This window comes from Thunnus albacares, chromosome 15 (assembly GCF_914725855.1).
Source record: "Thunnus albacares chromosome 15, fThuAlb1.1, whole genome shotgun sequence".
In the NCBI taxonomy this organism is placed as follows: domain Eukaryota; kingdom Metazoa; phylum Chordata; class Actinopteri; order Scombriformes; family Scombridae; genus Thunnus; species Thunnus albacares.
In genome coordinates, this window is record NC_058120.1 from 4,790,099 (window position 1) to 4,811,963 (window position 21,865).

The 21,865-nt window shown below is 40.3% G+C and overlaps 1 protein-coding gene across 2 annotated transcripts in view; it reads left to right on the top strand.

Annotated features, from left to right (window-relative positions):
- Positions 1 to 21,865, top strand: part of myt1lb (myelin transcription factor 1-like, b) — a 143,745-nt gene that overhangs the window by 13,994 nt on the left and 107,886 nt on the right. The window contains exon 3 of one of the 2 annotated variants that reach the window (XM_044375586.1): positions 17,212 to 17,281. The gene's annotated coding sequence lies outside the window, so the exon portion shown is untranslated. Of the gene's footprint in view, positions 1 to 17,211; positions 17,282 to 18,970; positions 19,161 to 21,865 lie in introns of those variants that run through there. The other variant, XM_044375587.1, reaches the window with a different exon arrangement.

Below are 21,865 nucleotides of genomic sequence, written 5' to 3' on the forward strand. Positions count from 1 at the left end.
ATGCATCACTTCCCCTGTCACTCAAACATAATGGCGTGAAATGACACGTGAAAAGCTTAAAGTGCATAGTGATAACATGTGAGATGACAAGAAATTGGTGTTTTATTCATATACCATTTGGTGAGACCGGCCTGGGTCGGCACATGATAGCTTGGTGTGGGGGCTGGGGGGGCGCAGTTAACAGCCACCAAAAGGGGAAAAATGCAACTGCAGGTAACTCCAGTTGTCTTATTTACATGTTGTGCCTTCTTAGTTGGCTTGCTAATGTTAGCTGTTAAGCTTTATGTATCCAGGAAGTCTCACTGAGATCAAGATCTCTATTACCAGGGACACCTGGGTAGAAATTGCATAAATACAAGATCACAAAAAGACAAGTCAAGTTGCATTACCCATACATTCCAGTGGTAATGTGCATTGTACCAGAAACCTTGAAACGCTTGCAGTCGAGTTCAGAGTTGGTATGAGGAACTTTGGAAGAGTCATAGTTATTAGCTAAATAACTAATTCACAAGAATTCAGCAAAGGATGAGACATTATTTGAAGCTTGAAAATCAGGGCTTTATCAATGACAACATTGGTATGCAGGTGCCTTCTAAATATCAGTGAAGACATTCAGCTTTTCATATAACTCACAAAGGTGAGTGCGGCATCTATCCTGTGTGACGACTAGGGCTGTCATGATATCAGATTTTCACATCACGGTTATCGTGGCCAAAAGAATTCACAATAACAATATTATTGCAATATTTATAGAAAATTTGAAAAAAGAAAAATTGCTATCAGTCAAATCATCTTTAACTTTGTTTGTATTGTGTGTTTTGCCTTTTTTCTGGAAAATGAATTACACTCAAAATATGAGTGTAGGGAAGTGGAGAGAGAGTTGGTAAAAAGGTAAAAAGGCCACTTAGAGACACCAAATAACCTCTGCTTCAGAAACTGAAGTATAAACACATTATATTGCTTTGTTCCCTTCTTGACTCTAAACTTTGTGTATATAAAAGAGTCAATAAAGCACTAAGCAAAAAGCAATAAAGCAGCATATGGTCATTTCCGGAATTTCATTGGCTATTTGAAGCGCCAGTCATCAACAGAATCTGTTCCTATTGGCTTAGTCTTTACATGAAAGAAGAGGGACAGGCACCTCCTTTCAGCACGGACTCTTGTTGGCTATTTAAGCATGTGGACAGAACATGGAAGCTCTTATTGAGTCAAGTGAGGTATCAATCAAAAGGTCAGAGTGCAGCCGTCATTTTGATACTGAGATGTGGCTAATGTTGACATGCTAATGCGAGTTATGATGAAGAATACGTGGGAAGATGAGGATATCTGCCGGCTAATTTAAAATAATGCAACAGCCGTTTGTGGATATTTATTGATGTGATAATGTGTTTTGGACTAAATATTTTACTGGATTGGATCTGGATTTGCACCAATTGAATCACAAGAATCTTAGCTTTCCAAAGATGTGTCGCATGAGGACCCACTTAAAGACAGGAGTTGTGTACATAGTGTAGTTGTGTACTTAACAGTGTGATGGCCTGCGGACTGGCCATCGGAACATTAAAGGGTTTTAAGAGGCGCTGGATTATTTACACGATATTATCATATGTGGATTGTTAACATGATATCAATATTTCATTTTTTAAATATCACAGTTATTGTCAATACCGGTATATCATGACATCCCTAGTGACGACACCTCACTGTGCACTTTAGCCTTTAACATAGCAATGAAAGAATATTACACTCATCACAGTTCAGTGGTTGTATGACCTGTGCATTTTGTTTTTGTTTTTTTAAAACTAAAATCAAATAAAGTTTGATTTGAGTTTTTTGTTCATTATTGTTCTGTGCCGAAGCCTGTGAAACAAATCAGGTAATGTTTGAGAGGTGAGTACAAGGCAAAACGTGTGTGTGTGTGAGAGAATGTGCAGACCTCTCTCCTGCTGTCTTGCGTCATTTCTTGCGTTTTTTCCTCTCTTGTCTTTCTTTTCTCTCTCCCACCATCTTGTCCATTCCATTGCCTTATCTCTCTGCGTTGTCTGATTCATCTTTCTCTTATCGTTGCTCTCTCTATCAGACACACATATACACACACATACGCACTTTAGGCCTGCTCTACATGAGTGTGTCCTCTCCTCCCTCCTTCTCTCCTCCTACTCGTTCACCCCAATCTCCATCCCTCCCCTGCCCCTCACTCATTTTTATTACTGTCACAGGAGCCTTTCTCTCACTCTCTCACTGCCTCTTCCTCTCTCTCTGTCTCTGTGTTTATGAGCATGGCTATATTGAGAGCGTCTGGCTGGCAGACACAGAGGAGAAGAGGGGGCGAGAGTGCATGATGAGGCTAGAGGATAGAGAGAGAGAAAGGGAGAGTGATGGAGAAACAGTGGCCGGCAAGCAAGACAAAGATAGAAAAGGGTTAGATAATGCCATACATACATATATGGCACATATATGTACACAGCAAATTTATGCCATCACTACATGTAAGAGGACAAACCAGACCAGAACAGGACAAATGGGCAAATGGCAGGTTTCGGATTTGCAGAATTCTCAAAAAACAGAGAGTGGACACAAACACAACTCCATATTAAGCAACTGTTTGCTAACATGTTATCCATATTACTCTTAAAATGTGATAATATGTCCAAACTGTCCATTGTGAATATCATATCATAGGTTACAGACTGACTTCCTGGTTTAACTTCCTGGTTCACATGGTTGGCTTGTTTAACCAGTCTGATCATTGAACTACTCGTGTTTCTTGCTTGGTCTTTTTAGCAACGGCGAGGTGAATACAATGTTATCATAACCAATGGAAATAGTTTCCAAAAATACCAAAATAAAAGCAGAGATGTGATAATAAACATTACAAAAATCACAAAAATATGGCCCTTTAAGGGGTAAGGCTGGTAATGTTTTTCTTATTGCCAACAAATCCCTTGAGAAGACTAAAACCAACAGTTGTAATTAAATGGTATCCAGCCTAACCATTACGCCCCAAGACATACATTAAAAAAATATATAGTTACATTTTTCAATAAGTTATTTAGTTAATTTTAGCTGGGCACTGTAGTTTTTAGCAAATGTTATTCGAACAGGAATAAATACTGCATTTGTTGAGGACTATCTTCTGCCGAAGAATAATACACATTTGGTGCTCTAATGAATAGTTACTGCAGCAGGATGGTGTGTGTGAGACTGAGTCAAAATAAACTACAGTGTGTGTGTTCATGGCAATGGAGGATCACGTCCCCCAGTGCAACAGTGTGGTTCACTGTTGTGTTTTTTAAATAGTTTTTGGACTGAGCTCCATGGCACAGACAACACTAGTTGGATCAATTCCTTGTTGGTTTTGGTCTTTTCATTGGATTTGTTGACAATAAGAAAAATATAGAGTATCACCAGCCTTATCCTTTAAATTGCCTCTCCACCATGGTCTTCATTTGGTAGAAATTACAGAAGAGATCTCATGCAGAAATCTCTTGTATCTGACGCCACTGAACAAAGATGCATAACCGGTTGAAGGAGCACAAGACCTGGAGCTCCGAGCAATGGAAAATCATCTGATGAGTCATGCAGTCTTTTCCCCCTATCCAGATGGGTTTATATTTGGAGAAAGACAAAAAAGCCTCCAGCCTTTAGTATCTATTAATGTTGGAGGTGGGTGTGTAATGGCTGCAGCTACAGTGAATCATTAGGTTTGAAGTTTGTTGTGTATGATTACCATAGCCACTCCTCCGATAGACCTAGTGGACACAATGACAAGGGACTCACCTTTCTTCTTTTTTCCAAGACTTTGCGTGGCCCCATCTTCAAAGGGTGATTCAGGGAAAGCTGAACTCACTCAGTAGGAGTGTGGACTGCAAGGGGCAATCTTGGCAAGGAATATGAGGTCATATTCCAAGACCAAGTGCACCCCTGGGTCCACATCAATATGGATGCATTGCCACAAAGTCATAAGGATAAATTCTAATGACTTTTGTGATCCTCCAACTTGTCATCAAGTACAGGTTGACATTTTTGGTTCAGGGTGAAATGTCTTGACAACTATTGGATGACTTCATGAAATTTGGTACACGCATGTACTGTATGTCTCCCAAAGGATGAAATGTATTATTAAATGTATTATTAATGTATTTGGTAAACCCCTGGCTTTTCATTTAGTACCTTCATTGTCCAGCACTTTGGTCTATGACCAAATACCTGCAAATCTAATGACATTCCCATCAGTCTCAGCTGTACTTTGCATCTAGTGCTTAGCAACTGTTAGCAAAATGTAGGCTATGACTAAACATGATTCTGCTAACCTTGTCAGGCATGCATGTAGCTCAAAGCCTAGCCTAGTCTTGTTATTTTAACAAAGCTGGGGTTAATGTGTGTCTACATAATGTTAATATTCAGTTTGGTATGTTTTTAATTTATTTTAGTTAGATTGTTTAATAGTTATTTTATTAACTTCACATTGGTGTTTTTATTTAATACTTTAATTGTTCTGCAACAATATTCTTTGCCCTGGTATGAAATGTGCTCTATAAAGAAAGTTGCCTCGCCTGATAAGTCTGAGTTTACAGCCATGCTGCAGCTCTATGGTTTGTTAGAGATTAAAAAGATTTTAAAAAGATTTTTTTTAAAAATATAACAGATTAAAACCATAGACTGTATATAAAAATGGATGTAGCGAGGTGTCACTCATTGGTTTGCATTGGAGCCAGTCTGAAGCCCAGAGTTGCTGCTTATGGTCTGCACCATCTTTTCCATTTCCCAAAGCCTATGAGACAAATGTCAAAATTATATCTACCTATGAAAGAAATGCTCATTGAAATATATAAGAAAACCCCATCACCTGCTCTGTTTTCAATACAAGAATGAACACAATTGTAAATTTCAATGCTATACATATCAGCTATATCTATTAAAATTATATTTTCTGTCTAAAGCTTTGGAAAAAATTGTCTTCTCACAACTTATCCATTTTCTAGAGCACAACAACATTTTTGACAAATCGCACGTTTAAGGATGCACGACAGTCCTTGACCATCTCAAAAATGTAGTAGGCATTCAGGGTAAAACATTACAGTGGTTTAAATCGTACTTACAGCAAAGATCTGTATCAGTTATGATCGATTCTTATTCATCTTTTTCTGCCACTGTATCCTGTGGTGTGCCCCCAGGCTCCATCCAGGGGCCTATTTTATTTTCATTATAAATCCTTCCACTGAGGTCCATCTTTAGGAAATTCACCAGTACATCCATTATCACTGCTATGCTGACACACTCACAATCTTCAGTCTCTTTTAAGTTGAGGATGTTAAATGCTCTCCACTGCTGCAACTCTCTCTATGTGGGAATCAGTCAGTCTTCTCTCTCTTACCTGCAGTTGGTTTAAAATGCAGCAGCGAGACTCCTCACTTTTCCATTGCTACTCCCAGACTGTGGAACAGTTTGCCCCCTACCGTCAGATCTTCCCTATCTATTGCCACTTTTAAATCTTACCTAATGACCCACCTTAAAAGACTCACCTTTGATTCCCCTTAATTTATCATATCATGAGACAATTGTTTTAACTTTATCTGTTAGTTATTTATCTATTTATTTTTGTTTTGTTTTAATTACTTACCTGTATCTTAAATATCTCTGTAAAGCACTTTGCTCAACTCCTGTTATTTTTGTGCTATAAATAAATTTGACTTGACTTTTGACTTGACTTGATGTAACCATGCTTCAGTGATGTCACGTATGGAGAATTTATGCTGAATGTTTGACAAACCAACAGTAATACAGCCAGTACTTTGAAAGGTTCTGGGCGTTTACATGCAGGAAAGAACATTACTATCCCCTGGTAGTACAATTAGTAGCATTAAGGTCTTCATGAGTATAACATTTACAGCGTCAGAGCATGTTATTTTCTGGCCTTGTAAAATAGTTAAAATCAGGGTCAGTGTTTGACAAATAACCAGAAGCTAATGACTCTGACTCATTATCAGAACAAAGAGCCTGACCACAATTTGATAACTGATTCATGTGTATTGGAGGTGGTTTTGTTCATAATGTAAAACACCAGACTATAAAGTTAAAACAAAACAGATGGATTTTTCGATGCCCCCTCTTTTTTCTTTACAGTGAGTCTGTCATAACTGATTACAGCAAAGTCCCCACGAGCTCTTGCAGCTTTCATGGCTGGAACCAGTTTAGCTCTTTTCCTTCGTAGCTGTTCAGAATAGTCCTCATTGATGTACTGTAGATTGATGTATTCTGTAAGAGAGATCTTGCTTTGGATAAAATCAATTGCTTGTCTTCAAGAGCAGCTTGAAACAACTGCCCTTGGTTTTTATTGTCTGATATGTATTTCTCATTCCTGTGAGCTCTTTCAATTTCAGTGGCTTTGGATCCAACTTAAGTTTTGTTTGACGGAGCTCCTGGACTTTCCAAGGATCTCTTGGAGCCCTTGGAGCTCAGTCTGTGAGGCTGTATTTGGGCACTGCTGTGCTTTGAGCTAAATGTTAACTCCAAAAATGTTAGCATGCTCACACTGATAATGCTAACTTGCTGATTTTAAGCAGGTATAATATTTACCATGTTCATCATCTTAATTTAGCATGTTGGCATGCTAACGTGTACTAATTAGCACTAAGCATAACTCACCCCGATCCTGTGTGAATTGACCCTGAGAATGAAACATACTATGGGCCAAGAAGCTGCGTCCACTTAAAAGCCTGAATTTTGCCAAATTTTAAAGCTGCAACAGTACAGAGGAATCATGAAAAAAATCTAAGAGCTCCTCACTCTAAGTGTGAGTAATTTTAACCCAAGACTTGTACCTGCTGGGTTCATGATCAGAAGGGTGCAGACAAACTCCTTTATACCTTCTTATCCTTCAGAGAAGTGGAGGCTTTTTTTAAAAAATTGAATAAAGGTCCAAAATACATCACACTGCAGGTGCAGTGTGACAGCAGTACAGATAGACTGAAGGCAGACAACTATTGACTTGATCCTTCATATATTGTTAGGTGTTGACATTTTTATGTACAAGAATGAGCTTGGAGGGATTCAGTAACAGGAAAGCATTCCTGCAGCAACAGAAAAGGGACTGGGTCATTAACTAGGGTGTGTGTGTGTGCTTGTGAGTGTGTGTTTAAGCAGTAAAGAGAAAACAAAGGTACAATCCTGTTCAGTCCAGGTAATAGTGCATCCGTATGGTATTTCTGCTTTGAGCAGATGTTTGCTGAAGCAAGGGGTAAGCATGAGTACTAAGCCATATGTGATTGAGAAACTGGTCAATAAAGAGAAAGACGATTTAGAAAAGAGTCCCCAAGGTCAGTTTACAGAGAAAAAGAATTACCCCCGCCTCTGCAAGTCACTAAGTCTCCCTACATTTTTTGAACAATTCCTCTCTTTCCTAATTCTGAGCAATGGAACTTCAATTCTCCACCCTGGCCCATACTTGGGCGATAATCACTGTTTTCATCAGGACCAGTGTTGCTGGGGCTTGAGATTAAATAATGGAGTAAATAAATCAGCTCTGTAATTAGGCAAACTGTGGTGCAAAAAGGATTGGAGCTCCAGTGCTCTCTGTAACAAACAGTCTCATTCTCTGTTTGCCCTCAAATCGGCTGAATTTTACTGATTCAACTATTATTCTTAAAGAAGAACTAGTGCTGCCTAATGGCACACAAACTTTTGTCCACTACACATTAGATTGAATGTATGTATAAGCTACAGCTGTATAAATTTTATAATCTTGAAGTAAAATAGGAGTTTTAATGCCTCTGTCAAGCCATGCTTTTCAATTAAAAGTGGTGCACAAAGTGAAAGTAGCTGAATAACCAGCTTTCAAGAGTGGTGCATAGAAATGTAGAACACTAGACCAGGATCTGAACTGCATTAAAGGATAAAAGCTGATCTAGTTGCCGTATCTCTTGGATTTTTCAATTTTCCTTTAGAGTGTGTGGCTGTAAAGCTTAGTAATGAGAGGTGGGATCAATTCATATTTCAGTCATTTAATGTAGAAGTAGAAACTCCAAAACTATACACTGTAGTTTTAGTTGATAAATGTGACATATGGAGTGGCGTCATTTCATCCCAGTATCCCAGAATTCAACAGAAACCATGCATGAGTGACACCTTTCACCTGTCGTCTGAACAAAAACGATGCTCATAAACTTTTTGCTTCAAGAGAAGGGCCATCACTTTCTAATAAGGTTTCCTGTATAAAGCATTTTAAAGTTACAACTCATGGTTTTGTTAAGATCTCTAAAAACTTGGTTTTAAATCTTAAAGGAATAGTTCCACACTTGTAGAAATACACTTATTTTCATTCTTAGATGAGAAGATTGATACCACTCTCCTGTTTGTGCGGTAAATATGAAGCGAGAGCTCATCAGTTGTATATATTTATGAGAGTTTAACACTCAAAAACTCTGCTAATCTGCTTCATCGGGACTATGTGGCTGTGGTTTGATTATTTGAGTTTGAGTCTTGTTGCATATTGTTCCCCATCTCTCTTTCCACTCATTTCATGTCATCACTCTACTGTCATCTGTCTAATAAAGGCATAAAGTGCCCAAAAAATATATAATCAATGTCGCCAAATCCTGATTTGTGCGCAGAACTATAAATGTATGTGACATCAATTTTTTTTCCAACTGAGCCCTGCCCTCTCAAAATAAGTGAGAAACAAAACAGAAAACTCTCACTGGAAATAACCAAAACTGTTCTTACTTTGGCATAAATTTTTGTCGTTATGTAGGACATTTATAGTAAGAGTCAGAAGATTAGGTGTTCGGTCTGGGCTGGTTCCCTGACAACCTCATGGTGATGACAAGACTCCGGAAGGTCACTGAACCAGCCCAAATATCCCCGTCAAACCACAACATGTCTGTTTTACACTTTGATTTTTGTATGATTGAAACAAATTAGATATATCATGTTAATTAGTGAGCTTTAGAGGTGCTGGTTGTAAGATTTTCCTAGCTTTGCACACAGTCAGGCTAGCTGCTGTTCTAGTCTTTATGCTGAGCTAAGCTAAATGCCTGCTAGCTCTAACTTCATAATAGTGCACAGACATGAGAGTAGTATCGATCTTCTCAGCTAACTCTCAGCAACAGAACCAATAAGCATATTTCTCACAATGTAAAATGATCAAATTATTAATTCATTCATGAACAATTGTTATTACAACAATCTATCAAGTCTGCAGTTGTAAATGTCAATAAGTTCTTGATAAACAGATTCTTGTCTAGATCCAGTTTCTACTGGAGTTATCCTCCTCATGAAGCAAAGAGATAAAAGGACAAAGCAAGAGTCATTGTGGAGGAGGATATAAACCAGCCAATGAGATTGTGCACAATCGGGCAACCCAAAAGTTGTTCTAATGGCTCATAACTAATCTATAAAGCATTACTAAATGGTTTATTCGCTGTTCATAAAGCCATTCATTACAACTTATAAACCCTTATTACCCCTTATAAATGGTATGTTGTTAAAAAATGGTACCAGACAAACTAATTATTCAAATAAGAATTTAAAGTCAAGCCAAAAGTCATCATGTTGTGCTCGCTCAGTCAAGTGAAGCTCCTTTTTAAACGTCAAACAATACAACCTCACCAAACCTCCCACAGTGCCCTACAGAGTCAACCAAACTTTCCGAGAGACTTCACCCCCTCTTGCCCTATCCCATCATGGGAGGTTTTGATTCACAGGACTGACAACCTTATTATGCGGCGCACTTATTATTGATATTACGCCGCAGAGGCGCGGTTGCCATGGTCACAGAGCGAGAGACATTTAATTTTCTCTCCTCCATCATCATTATCTATGGGGCCATCTGTTGTGGAAAATGAATTCAGCCTCATTTGCATGACTGATAAGCACATTCTTTATCTGTCCCACAGAAGGTCATATGCCATGGATTTGGGGACTAGAGAGAGAGAGAGAAAGAGAGTGAGGGGGTGAAATGATGCGTGGTCTTACCTCTGTGAATGAGGTAAATGGGGTGTACGTGTGTGTTTGAGTGTCTATTGGAGCTTGGGTGTGTGCATGTGTCTGCATAATGCATAGACATGTAATGTTTATGTATGCCCTCTTGTTTATATCCATGCCATGCCTTTGTTCTCATGTGGATGCTTTTGAATTTACATAAGCACGTGTCTGTGTGTGTGTGTGTGTTTGTGTGTGTATCCAACATCATGACTGCATGCAGTGATTTTATGTGTGAATGCATCTATTTCCAAAACTGTGTGTGTGTGTGTGTGTGTGTGTGTGTTTGTGCATCTGTGTTTGTTGGAATGTCTGGTATTCGGGTTTTAGTACATGAGAACGAGGACAGTTTTCCAAAGTGAACGCATTTTGACACCTTCTTCTTTTTTGGGATTAAGTTTTTTGGTGCAGTGTTTAAATTAAAGCTGCATGGAAAGAGTTTTTGGCCACTTGGGGGCAAATTAACAAGCTGCAAACAAAGGACATGACAAATAGTCATCTCTCTATATAAATCAAGGAATCTCTGTCTGTCTGTCTGTCTGTATGTATGTATGTATGTAAGTTTGTCGGATCTACTTCATACCTGGCAGGTGGATTACTGGGCAAACAAGGAAAAATACCTCACAAGGTTGATTTGCTTCTTTGTCTGCCTGTGGAGTCAACAAATGGAAATACGGATAATGCCGCTCTGCCATTGCAACCCACATGCTGGTCAGAGGTGGGATTACATCCATAGTGTTAATGACTTGAGAAAGTTTAAGAGACTTGAGCTCTACTGTTGAACTGTATACTGTGAACAAAACTGTGTTCAAGACATAGTGCATGATGTCTCAGGCACATTTTGAACGGACACCATAGTTCATCCAGTCAACTTCAGCTCAGCCCAAAATTGTAGTCTCCAGATATTCTGCATGTGAGGCGTTTAGGGAGCATTGGTAAATTGTAGTGTCTACCGATAGCCTACATGTGAGGTTTTTAGGGAACATGGGTTTTGTGTACCTTTTATTTCTCAGCAAGAGGTCTACATGCAAAACCCTCTCCACACTGCCAGGAATAAAATTCTGGTGGAGACATACTGAATCATTTATTAATTTATTTGTTTGTTTTTGTTGGTTTGTTTAATATATTTATATATTTTTTAATTCTTCTGTTGGCCTAAAAGTTGTCAAATTCATCCTTACAAAAGTAGCTCATATGAAATTCACATTTTCATGTATGAAACAGTGTTGCACATGTGTATTTGTGTTAATTGATGTGCTTATATTATGTGAATTTATCACATGTGCAATGTCTGAATCCTGCATGTGCCTCATGTGGATTTTCCACATGTGAAATGGTGCTCTACATGTGATTAACATGACGATGATTAACATTAACATGAGATCAAGAGATGTGTCACATGTGATATGACAGATGACAAGTTGTGGTCTTCAGGGGAGATACATACTGTAACTATTTCTGCAGGTGCGGTGACTTCCTGAAGTCTGAAGTCATCAACAAATAATCGTTCTAGTATGTGACTCCCTGTAAAACCTCAACTTATTACTGTCACATTTTTGTACAGATTTTAAAAAGCAAGATACAGCCTGTTAGTGAGCTTTACAGGTGATTTTTTTTTAAACTTTGGAGTTTAACTTTGGCTAGGTGATTTGCCCTGCATCCAGCCTTAACCCTAAGCTAAGCTAATCAACTCCAGCTCTATAATTAGCATACAGGAGTGACAGTGGTTTCCTGTCAGAAGGAAATAGATAAGTGTGTTACCCAAAATGTTGAACTGTTCCTTTAAGTCTAAATATACTGAAATCAACCAATAAACTACCGACAGAATGTAAGGTTTTATTGTAGAATGTAACCCAGAAAGAATATGGGTCGGTGAATGGTAGATATTGCTGTGTTTTTCCTTTTTCAAAATCTGAAAACAGCTGCTGGCTTCTTCTGGAAACAGAGCTGATACAAGTGGAGTTTGCAGTGTGAAAAATCAAAACTATGAGTTTAAAGAGGCTAAAAAGCTCCTTAGGGGGGTATTTGCAGAGTCAGATGATAATTATCTGCTAGTTGGTCGACACTATTCACATTACACAGAGTCATTTGATCAATTTTTAATATAAAAAGTATTGATTACTGCAGCTTTAGTGAGTTAGGATTAGGGTATTGGCTATTATAGGGTTTGGGTTAGACATAGTTTTGATGGTTAAAGTTATTGTAGGTTTTGGGGCTAAAAACTGAATCTACTCAGTGAGGATCCTCACAAGTATAGTAATACAAACTTGTGTGTAGTACTGTGTTTATCCCCTGAAGCCACTGTTGTGTGTATGTGTCTGCTGCTGCTGCTGCTGCTGCTGCTGCTGCTATGTGTGTGTGTGTGTGTGTGTGTGTGTGTGTGTGTGTGTGTGTGTGTGTGTGTGTGTGTGTGTGTGTGTGTGTGTGTGTGTATGTGTGTGTGTGTATGTATGTGTGCAGGTGAAGTGGCTCCCCAAGGGTTTGTATGTGCTCTGGTCTTTCATGTCTGGCACATTTGTCATCCCATTCCAAAGACACAAGTCTGTCTCTCTCTCTCTCTCTCTCTCTCTCTCTCTCTCTCTCTCTCTCTCTCTCTCTCTCTCTCTCTCTCTCTCTCTCTCTCTCTCTCTCTCTCTTCCCCCAACACACACAGATGCAGAAACACACTATACTGTACATAAGTAGGCTGAAGCTTGTTATTCCTCTTCTCTCTTACTCCCAATACACCACCAATGCAACCTCTCCTCTCTTATACATCTCTCTCTGCTCCCTTAAGGTATCACTCTTTCTCTTTCTCTCTTTCTCACCCCTACCCGCCCTTCTCCCTCGGTCCCACTGAACAACAAGCCTTCACCTTCTCCCACGCTATCGTCTCGAGTCCCAAAACACACCGATTCTCTTTCTCCTCCTCCTTTGGCTCCCTGGCTTTCTCCTGTAGCTTGATTTCACTCTGCCGCATCAACACCTCTAACCTCAACAACATCCCTCTCCCGTGCTCCCTCCATGCCTCCTGCAGCTGCCGGTCTTCTCTTTCACCCGCTCTCTCTCTCTGTATCCAGTCATTTCATTCTCACTCTAAGCAAAGACAGAAAGTTGTATGGTTGTTTTAAAATCACAAGTGCATTTGTACGTGCAGTGTGTGTTCACACTTGCCATGTTGGACCTAATTCCTTAAAAAAAATTGTGCATATGAACACATTTCTCAAGTGAGAGAAGAGCGTGTTTGCATGTGTGTTGCAGATGTATGATTCAGCAGCTCATACCACATATGCAAGACCTGTGCAGGAAAAAAAAAATAAGGTGCGAATTCACAAATGGTCTGCGCGGCTTTTGCGTAAGCTCAACCGCAAATGAGACAAAAAGAAACCGTATAATTCACAAAGCACCCGCAAAGAGTGAAATTCAGCCCAAACTGTGCTGCCAAGCAAAAGCGGCTCGGTTCTCCTTTGCTATTTGCGCGTATGTAAATGAGATAATATGCATACGTTTGGCGCAAAATTGGCCCCTTTCTATGCAAATGAACCTCATTGCAAAAACAGTCCAATTCACAAAGAGCTGCGCTAATAGCTGCTCGCAGTTAGAATGAAATTATTAGCGTCTTCAGAGAGCTGGTGCTATCTGAAGCGCACTCACTCTCTCTCTCTCTCTCTCTTGAAATCTTCAAGCTTGTGAGACTTGAATGATATTGAATTGATATTGAATGATATCAAGGGTGAAATCTTCAGCCATACATTAGGGGGATCAGGTGGGTATGGGATGGGAGGTTTATCTCGGACTTTCAGCTACTTAAAAATAAAAATGTCCTGACAGCCCTGATGGAACTCAGGATTCATCCATACAGTAAAGGGCTACTTTATTACAAACAATTCCACAGTAATCTGTGTGGAATCTGTGTGTAACAGCTGACCTGTGTAAATGTGCAGCAGAACATTAATTACTGTCAGATCCTGACCGATCCACTGTTAATGAAGTTACTGCTGCTGTGCCGCGTGCGGAAATGCGCACAGCCCCTTTCTCAGTTTGGAGACGCACCTATAGTTTCAGCTGCTGTGTGATGCTGCAGCCAGCTGTGACACACAGCCAGCTGTGGGCACCAAACAGAACATCAGTACTGATGTTTCTGTGAAATCCCGGATACATTCAGTGACACCTGAACAACATTACTGTTGGATTCAGACATTAATCTAACACGTTTCAGACCTGCCTGAGTCACATTAATAGCTGTAGCCTATTTTGACGGACATTTCAGTAGATTATGTTATAGATGCGAAATACTAGAGAAGCAAAAGAAACAAAATACATGAAAGTTGGTTCATGATTGTGGAGAGCTCTGTGTGTGCACCTCTGCTAATTAAAGACACGCGATTTGAGGCTTTTGTGCTCTCTGCAGTTTGAAACACTGGAAACCGCTCTGCTCACTCAAACAGACGCAAAACAAGGGCAAATTGCTCTAGTTGCAAAACTTTATGGGCGTGTTTGCACCTTCATATTATTAGCGCAAAATCTTTTGTGAATAGGGCCTTGAGACGGGGCAGATTGCGGTTGCAGATGATGCGCAGTTCATGGTGCCATCAGCGGCCGCAATCCATTCTTAGTGAATTCACCTCATAGGCTGTTTTGATGGATTTTATAGTTTACGCCCATTACACACACTTTTTTGGATGAGTTACCGTCAGCAATGGGCTGTCTTTGCAAAAGCGTCGATAAAAAACCCTTTGGGTGTTGTCACTGACTGACCACACTACTGTATTGTATGTCCATGTTTATCTGATTTCTATTTTCATACCATTCTGGGTTGGACAGCTTAAGTGATTAGACTCATGTCAGTGTTTCGGTGGTTGTGCTAATTTTGTGTCTGTATGTCTGTTTGATTTGATGGCCTAATTTTCTTGCAAAATAAATAAATAAAAAAGGCTTATAATTAACTTTAATAACAAGTATCAGAGTGATATACTGTTTTAGCTACCTGTTTACAAACGTCATGTTGACATGCATGTTGACATTCATCTTGAATTAATGAAGAAATCTGATTATTATTATTGTAATATTAAAGACGGTCATTAAAGCTCTAAACCATTCCTTTTACCCCTGGTCTTCATTTTTGGGTGACGCAGCTCCGTCTCTCTCTGTGTGCCTGTTGGTCTTTGTGTGTTTAGCACGTGGATGTGGTTCAGCACCAGGAACTGTCCATCACTACAGCCCAGACACCCTCCTCTACCTCCCGGTCCCACCGCCCACAGGGCTGCCTGCAGCCAGCCGCTGCTCAGTCTGAACAGTCACTGTTAACTACTGTTAATTAGGTAATTATCATCTTTGAGTCGAGTTATAAAAAAAAATAAGTCTTTCTCCATCCGAAGAAGTTCGTACCCTCAACAATGGTAAGTCAACTTAGATAAAAATTAAATGAGAGTTTCACTGCGTAGTTTATTGTTCCCTTACCTTGCTAGCCGGCTAAAGGTGCTAGTGAGAAAAGCAACTTTTAAGAGCTCGGTTTGGTTTGTCTTTGAAATAAATAAATAAAGTTTGGTTTCTCGTTGTTAAAAAAGTTGTTTGTTGCTGTTTTAAAATCACTTAAAGTTAGCTACATGTTGACCTCTAGTAGGTCATGCTGACTTTGTGATAACTACTTTACTCTAGGTTTTAAGCTAGTGTTCACTCCGACTGAACGTAAATTAGGTACTTGTCGTGCACCTGAAAACAAAATTTTTCAAAGTTGTCTTCATAATTGGTTACATATGTCTTGCATCAGTAATGACGGGCTTTTTCACAGGCCTTCCGCAATGCGACATTTGTGACCCGTCATAGCCGTTCAAGTAAAAGCACAGGTGTAAGTAATGATGCTAATTAACGTCAATTAAGGCTCAGCCAAAAGGAATAATAGCAGGGCTGTGGCATTAGTACACGGGAATGAAATGTTGTCGGCATTAGACAGTCGAAGAAATATTCATAAATATTCAGACCTTATGAGTACAAAAACACTCCATTACAAGAAGAAATGCTGCATTCAGAACCTTACTTCAGCAGACGTACAGTAGTACTGATAGCAAATTGTTCCTAAATCTAAAAATGCAAAAAAAAAAGGTCCCAAAAAAAGGACTGATTATGTTATTAGCCTATACATGACATTATTACACTGTTAATAATGATGCACCAGTGCTGCATTTTACGGTTGTACTGGTCCAGTTGGAGCTAGTTTTATATAGCCTACAGGTGGAAGTTTAGTCCTTTAGACTAGAAAACCAAGTTGACACTACTTTGGAAACCACCTTGCAAAGCATTGTATTGTATAAGCCTATCATACATTTTCTAGGTAGAATCTCACAACCCAGTCACCAGAATAAAACGTTGGCATCGTACGTTTCTGGAATCTCTAAGTTTCAATGTTGATCGCATTTTAAGCTTCTCGTGTGTCATTTAACGCAGCATTAAACGGCTGTTATCAGTTGAATAATTATGTTTTATGGTGTGACAGCGCCGTGGTTAAGGTCTGATTCTGTTTAGGCACAAAAAACACTTGGTTAGGATTAGGAAAAGATCATTGTTTGGGTTAAAATATTCGATTTTGTCGCCAGAAAAACGGCTGCAAATGTCCCAACGTCGTCGGTTGAAACGGGACGCGAGCAGTGGTCTCTGCTGCTTTGATACTTTTGTAACTTTCTTCCATGTAACTATTTCATTCAGACTTGTGGTTCTGTGCTGGTACATGAGTGAGTATCATAACACAAGAAGTGCTTTTACATGGATTTCCAGATAGTATTCCTAATGTGTCATGATTCCTTAAATTACCAGCACTTCCCGTATTCGTGCACATATCTCCCTTTTGTTTATTTGTTTAAGAATGTGGGGTAAATTAATTGTGCTTGATTGGCATTAACATAGCCAAATAAGAATTTGAAATTGCTAATACTGAACGCCCTGAGGGCATCTGTGTCCCAACCCACCAGAGTACTTATCATGCCTTCCTCAACTGCCTGGCAGCATTGTTGGAGAGAGCAGTGCTTGTTGGTTCTGCAAAATACTGCTGTATGGCATTTGATTTGTTTACTGTTATGGGGAGGATCAAAACAATGTGCCTCATATACATGTATACTGAATTGGAAGAGCACAACATAGGCTCATGTCTTTGAATGTTGTTCTGAATATTTATGTGTAAACATGAATTTATTTGAATATGTTATTGGTTGTCATATAAGCGTATGAAAAGTCCCCAATATTCTCTTCTGCCTATAGGGTGGCTGCTGCATTTTCAGCTGAGTCTCCCCCACTGATGGAAAATGAATGAATTAGCACCTCTTGTCCGGTAAGAAATGAACCTAATTTATAATCTAATTATGATGATGTCTCAGGGATCAAATTAACATTCTCTGTGTTTGCATATCTGGGTAAATATGGAAATCATCACGTTGTTATTCCCCTTTTCATTCACACAAGAGTGCGCATGAATGTCACCCTCTTTATGGTTGAGCATGATTATATTGTAAATATTGTGTCCTGTTTGGGAGCAGTGCATTTCCAGCGCTCATCACCGAACACATGGCTACAACTAGCCTGTTTCAATACTCATTCATCTTCTGCGCTCTTAATTCTGGTGCTCAGCCAGCCTTGAAGCCTGGAATGGGGGAAAAAAAAGCTTTAATTAATAGCAAGCCAGCGATCAGCCAGAGACTTCCTTTAAGTTTGCATCTTGTATCTCTCTCAGCTCTCTGAATGATCCCAGGCCAAATAATGTGCACTGAACCACGAGTGGAGCTCATTTTGCCTTTTTAAAGGCACAAATTTGTGTCTCTCCCATTTGAAATAAATGCACTGCACATGTTCCACATGGCTCACTATCACCCCCCATCTCCTCTCTGTTCTCCCTCTCTCCCTCCCTCCATCTCTACCCGGGGCCCGTGGGAAGAACTGACTCTGGGAGCAGACAGTCTGCAGCCCTGAATAAATGTATAAGAGGGAGAAGGGGAAGGGAGGGCACATTAGCAGGCAGAGAGAGAGCAAGGGAGGGAGAGAGGACATATTGAGTGTTGGAGGACATACATGCACAGTGTACAGAGAGAGCGAGATACACAGATAGAGAGAGAAAGAGACAGAGAGAAGGAAACCAGTTCAGCTTATAGGACTGAGAGAGACGAGAGAGCGTTTTAGTTTCCTTCAACCATCTCTCCCTCTCCTCTCAGAACAAACACATGCTCATACACACTCCCACCCTCTCTCCCTAACACACACACACACACACACACACACACACACACACACATACAGACACACACACACACACACAGGCACGATTGCTTTAGGGTATACCAGTCGGCTTTGGCAGTCCTCTCCTTTGTTGTTTTTGCTATTGGTTAGTCTCAGCGGCAGCGCGGCGTGCGCCTCTATCGCTGGGGTGGGTGCATGTGTATGTGTGTGTGGAGTCTGCAAGGCGGTGTGTGAAGGATGCCACTAGCAGTACCCGGGTAAGTCAGCTCCTTCCTTCTTTCCCTGTCTTCCTTCCTCTTTCTCCTTTTTCTTTCAGCTTTTCTTTCTGTTCGTTCTCCTCTCTGATATGCAGTCTCTTCATCTCGCCTGGGATACTCGCCTCTCTCCACCTACCGTGCACATCCGCTACGTACAGCTCTCTCTTCTCTCTCTCTCTCTCTCTCTCTCTCTCTCTCTCTCTCTCTCTCTCTCTCTCTCTATTTCTCAGTGCTCTCTCTGTATGCTTTCTCTCTCCCTCAGTGTCTTTCTCGGTCTGCGTTACACCGTCTCCTCCCGACTGTGCTCTCGCCATCCCTGCTTCCCTCGCCCGTTCCTCCGCGCTCTCTCTTTCTCACTCTCTCTCTCTCTCTCTCTCTCTTTCTCACTCTCTCTCTCCAGGCTGCGCCTCATTGGTGTGTCCTGATTCCCTTTTTCCATTAGGCTCCAGGCCCATTGGTCGCCTGCCTTCCAACCATTATCTCTACTCCTCCACCCCTCTGTCATCCTTTCTCCCTTCGCTCTCCCTCCTTCCCTCATTCCCAGTCATCTCTCAAGTCGTAAAAATGATTTGCATGCAGGGGGAGAGCAGAACTTTTCAGTGAGCACAGTAAGTGAATTGGGGGAGAGAGTAAGGGAGAGAAGTAAAGGGAAGACTGTGAAAAAAGGAGAGGAAGCGCATTCTGGAGAGCAGGAGGAAAAGTTTAAAGAGAAGACTGCCGTTGGTAGGTCACTTGTACTCGTTTATGGCATCTTATGCTTTTGCTTGTCAATTGATTTAGGATATAAGGTACATACAAAATCTTGCAGAGAAAATATTGGAACATGAGATAGCTAAATCAATATTTCTAGATTCAATCACAGGCTGATCAACAAATTATGAGCCTTAATATTCCCAGTTGTCCCGTAGTGTTAGTTGCTGTGATGTGACTCATTGTTTAGATCGGTTTAGTAGTTTGATCTCGTGGCACTGGTGCAATGACTTGAGTGAGAAAAAGTAACAGATGGCTGAGATGATTTGGATGCTTTATTGTTGTTTCAGTCATGTTGCTTTGGGATGGTTGATATCATTTTTATGTGAAATTGCTTTTTACTCTCCAGCATTACTTTACCCACTAATTAATAGGCCGAATGTTTTCCCCGCTGACATCTTCAATCCAGAATGAAATCAAAGTAATTTTTATATTACAAAAAAAAATATTTAGAAGTCGAAGTCTAAAACGAGTGCCCATTTAAAAGTTTGTTCTCTTAAGTTTTGTGCTCCTGCTGTGGATAATGCTGTACTACAAACCTCAGCTGTGTTGGAAAATAGTTTTTGTTTAGACGTTTGTTATCACTATATATTTGTTTAGCTGTTACATATTATGTTGTTATTATTGAAAATGAATTTAAGTCACTGTATGCACAGTTTCATTTAGCTGTAAACTGAGTCTGAAGTTTTATTAAGCTTTTATGCTTTGCTAAAATCAGTCTATTACGTTGTGCGATGTGTTCTATTTGCTGTCACTCTGAGGTCTGAAAGGTAGCGAGGACACTGTTTGGCATCCAGGGAAGGAGGGGAGGTAGGCGCTGTGACTGCTAGAAAACAATTACAAGTTGTGGAAAAAGATCCAGAGAGGGGAAGGAGAAGATTTAAAGTTGGAAGAGAGCTTGAGTTCCCAACTTCAAATACAGTAAACTCTTTGGTTGAGTCACATGCATATACACAAACAATCATACACACACACACACGCACGCACGAACATAGTCCCTTCGGTCTATATTTCATCCGACACACATTATTTTTCTGGTTTGCGTGCAGGAAAAGACAATGCAGATGTTGTTGTGTGGCTCCCGTGGGTGGCATATACTGTACACACACAGCAGAAGGCAGATGCGCTGCAACATGTTTCATTCTGTCAAGACAAACAAAGCTGTGATACAAAGTGAGCTACTTGTGTCTACTCTCCCTTGCCCAAAGTGTGTCAGAAAGAATGTTTCTCATGTCAACAAATGATGGAGACAATGTTTGGTGCCATCTGGGGATGCTGTGAGGGAATGTAACAGTGCTTTCCCCATGCCAAGAATATTTTTATTGGAGGTCTTCTTATCACCATACTCACTTTGGTAACTGAAAGTCACTAGTTTTTTTGTAGATTCATTCCAATCTCAGTCTTGTACCATAAAATAGTTATCAGACAGAAGCCGATGAAGACCGCAGACAGTCCTTCTTCCTCTATCAAGTTCTGCTAGTAAGAATAATAAGGTCTTTGTATGCAACATATCGTATCTTACACAGGGTTGTGTCACTATATTGAAACGGCCAGTACAAGCCGCCTCGCCGACTTGGCACGAGGTGAAGTCATGTTCTTTGGGATGTTCCTTTAGTTGGAAGAGGAAGGAAATTTCTTGCTTGTTAGGAGGAGACTTTGGTGGTTGGTGTGCTGAGAGAATGTGTGTGACTGTGTGTATGTGTTAGTGCGCGTTTGTGCCACCGTGGTGCCTGATGTGCTTTGCTGAGCGAGCCGAGGACAGGGAGACAGCTGAATGTGATTAAATTATAGAGGGAAAGCACGCTACCCGGGTCTTACTGAGACCAACATTGTGGGAACCCCCCTCCCTCTCTCCTACCTTTTCTCTCTCACTCTCTCTCTCTCTCTCTCTATCCCCTGTCTCTCTCCGGTATGAAAGTCGAAGAGCCCAGCCCCTCATAATCCCAACAGTCTAGTCAGAGCTGGAGGGGAGAGGAAATTGGGTGCTGATGGGATTGCTGAATATGAACTGTAAGGTTATAAGAAATGTACTGATGTGCTGTACTTGGGTATTGTAATGTGTGACAACTAGTCCCTTCCTCCCTGCTCAGTATGTGATTTTGTTATTGTTCTAAATACTTATTTTATCCATGTCTAAATACAGTAATATAATGTAGCAAGAAAAAAAAAACCCTACAGATTTTTCCAGAAGATATATGACCACAGACTGAGTCCACTGTATGAATGGGTGAGGGTCTTTACTCCAGCCTTGCGTGGGAGATACTGTATGTCCCATATTCCTCAGCAGCCTAATGAATGAGCAGCAGAAACCCTCCGGGGGATCTCCTGTATGCAACCGGCAGGGGTGGGGGGCAGCCACGCGCTAATATTAGCCTCCATGTTGAGTGGCTGGATCACACATCCATCCACACACTATGCTTAGTATGTCTGAGCCATACAGACCATAGCATGACTCTGCATTAATGCTACACTGTCTGATCTGAGTAGTGGTCAGTTTTGCAAGTGCCTTTAAATATGTATTTACAAAACATAGAAATATATTAAAAACACATTTTGATATATTCCATTTAACATTATAAATGTATGTAAAATAGACCAATATGTACATTTACATATTTGTGTTGCTCAATTTGAAGTCTGAGGGAAACCATGTCCAGTATACTAGAAATGATGGTGAG